Source organism: Solanum dulcamara, chromosome 8, assembly GCF_947179165.1.
Source record: "Solanum dulcamara chromosome 8, daSolDulc1.2, whole genome shotgun sequence".
Lineage (NCBI taxonomy): Eukaryota > Viridiplantae > Streptophyta > Magnoliopsida > Solanales > Solanaceae > Solanum > Solanum dulcamara.
The window spans coordinates 7,610,293-7,613,442 of NC_077244.1; the positions used below are offsets into that span (position 1 = coordinate 7,610,293).

The 3,150-nt window shown below is 37.2% G+C and overlaps 1 non-coding gene across 1 annotated transcript; it reads right to left on the minus strand.

Moving 5' to 3' along the window:
• Positions 1–2,791: 2,791 nt before the first annotated feature.
• Positions 2,792–2,882, minus strand: LOC129901777 (small nucleolar RNA snoR109). The gene has a single exon (XR_008769950.1). It is a non-coding gene; the product is annotated as a small nucleolar RNA snoR109 (small nucleolar RNA).
• Between the last annotated feature and the right edge of the window lie 268 nt (positions 2,883–3,150).

A 3,150-nucleotide genomic window follows, 5' to 3' on the forward strand; every position in this document is an offset into this window, starting at 1 on the left:
CAAGGTATGTCTCCAATCTTCCAGCTTAGCATTAACTCCGCTACGAGTCTCATCGATCAGGACTATGTCGTCCGCAAAAAGCATACGCCATGGCACCTCACCTTAAATTTGTCGCATCAATCCATCCATCACCAAGACAAATAAAAATGGACTAAGGGATGATCCTTGATGCAATACCATCACAACTGGGAAGTACTCTGAGTCCCCTCCCATAACGGATGAGCCGCCCCCACCAGGCAGGCGGCCACGGGTCATAATGCACTCTTCGCATAACAAATCCTACTGTCCTTACCCTGATTTTAACACCCTCATACATGTCCTTGATCACCCTAATGTACGCCACAGATACACCTTTAGCCTCCAAATATTTTCATAGTATCTCTTATGGAACTTTATCGTAAGTCTATTCTAGATCGATGAATACCATATGTAAGTCCCTCTTCCTCTCCCTATACTGCTCCACCAGTCTCCTCATAATATGGATGACTTTTGTAATTGAGTGTCCCGGCATAAATACGAACTGGTTCTCTGAAATAGACACGCCTCTCCTAACCCTCATCTGCCCCATTCTTTCCCACACTTTTATAGTATGACTTAGAAGCTTGATACCTTTATAGTTGTTGCAGCTCTTGATATCCCCTTTGTTTTTGTATAGAGGGATCATTATGCTCGCCCTTCATTCTTCGGACATCGTTGTTGTCTTAAAGATGATATTAAATAACCTATTCAGCCACTCCAAACCTACCGAACTCGTGCTCTTCCAAAATTCGCCAGGAATCTCGTCAGGTCCGGCTGCTCTTCCCCAATGCATCCTACGAACAATACCCTTAACCTCTTCGACCGAAATATTCCTGCAACACCCAAAATCGTGAAGCCTCCCTGTTGTTCCAAATCTCCCAACACAATCTCTCTGTCCCCTTCTTCATTCAAGAGTTTATGGAAGTACGACTGCCATCTCTGTTTAATGAGGGTCTACTCTACCAATATTTTTCCATGCTCGTCCTTAATGCACTTCACTTGCTCCACATCGTGTGCCCTTCGCTCTCGCCTTTCTCTTTTAGTTCAGCATAAAGGCGTTCAAAAGCTGCCATTTTTGCTGTCGAAACCGCCGACTTCGCCTCCTTCCTCGCTATCTTATAAAGTTCCCTATTCATCCACTTCTCCACCTCATCCTTGCTTTCTATCAGATTCGCATACGCTATCTTCTTTGCTTCCACCTTCCCTTGCACTTCTCCATTCCACCACCAGTCCCCTCGATGCCGACCATGGATACCTGTCGAGACTCCCAACACTTCCCTTGCTACAACCCTAATACAACTAGCCATCCTATCCCATATAGTGTTCACATCCCCACTACTATCCCAGGCCCCATATCCTTCAATTTCTCTCCCATCTCTAGGGCGCTAGCCGTGGTCAAACTCCCCCATCTGATCCTAGGTCGGTCATCCCCGACCCTCTTCTTCCTCGTCATCTTGATCCTTAAATCCATCACCAAGAGCTTATGTCGGGTCGTAAAGTTGTCTATCGGGATAACCTTACAGTCTTTGTTCATTAAGAGTAAAATATGCAAAGAAAATACAGAAAATTGAAATAAGAAGAGACAAAAGGAAGAAGTTGACCTTTATCTATTGTCTTCACTGCGACTATCAAGCACAAAGTTAATGCAGTAACACTTTTGCTTTAATAGGTATTTTTATTTTTTTGGCAATTGAAGAGCATAATAACATTCATGGATTCAAAATCTAGTATTCTATTGACAAAACAATTGACAAATACATAAGGCGTACCTAAAAGAAAAAGTCAAAATCAAACATACCAACAAATAATAAAACATCTGAAGTCGACATGGTGGCTTTGTCGCAATTGATAAGTAAACAGTAAATCGAAGCAAAGAAATTATTGAAGACGTCAAAAAAAAACTGTTTTACTGTTTTCAAACAACAGTTCCCTAATTATTTGGCTTTATGTAAAATGTTTTGAATATTTTTTTTTGCTTTTTAAATATATTGCTCACCTCTATTGAGCAAATGGAAAACGTATGTGGGTGAGGGTTTGTGGGGGATTTAAAATATTAAAAACTGAAATTTAAAAATATGTAAATTTGTAAATTGATTAATATTTTTTTCATGGTACGTAATTGTTTATTTTTGAAGTCACACATATGGATATTTAAATTAAAAAAATCATAAAATCTATGATAAAGTTGAATTGTCCTAGCGACCTTCAAAACAATAGGCCTATAAGATTTTATCCTTCAATTATAATAATATGTAATATTTAATGTCATTTAGTAAATTTACACTATAAAAAAAATACTTTGAGTTCAGGAATTGTATATCCATATCAAAGTTAAATATGTGAAAGTTATAACTAATAAGCATTACATTAAATCATAAAATAGTTTAAAAGTTGAGTACATTAAAAACATGATTTTTATTTTAAATTATATAGGCATATTTTGTGGGAATGTAAATTATTTCCACAAAAATAGGCTCATCTAGAGTTGAGAGACGAAATATTTGAAAAACAGTTATAGATTATATATATATATATAATTTTTTTTATTATTCATCAGGGTTGCTTATCGGGCGGATCAGACGGATTATTATGTTTAACGGTTTGACTTAATGGTTATCATCTTTTAAAAGTATTAATCCGCTAGCCAACCTATAAGATATCAATTGGTTCGGTATCGGATTAGCAATTATCGAACGGTTATCGGGCGGTGTATCGGTGGTAACATGTAAAATATCTGCCATTTACTTCAATTCCCCTTCTCAACAGGCATGCACAATGCAAGAAGTTAGGTAAGCAGATATGTGAACAGATTAACAACAACCCGCCACTAAACTTCACAGTATATTCATATATAGCTACAGCCACCATGGCAGTCAAGAAGAGTACACACAACTTAACACACATCTTGGTAACATGTAGCTTCAATACAGAGGAAAATCTTGACATGTCAGAAAAGCATATCACTGAGCTTTGAAGATTAAAGAAAACAAATTGCATAAACAAGAAAATTCTCATATTGCGAATTCAAATTAAAGATGTTTATACTCAACAAATACTCAATATGACCTTTAACGTGAGTTCAAACCGTAGAAAATAGAAAAATAGTACTACCAAAAAATCAGTTTCAACAGA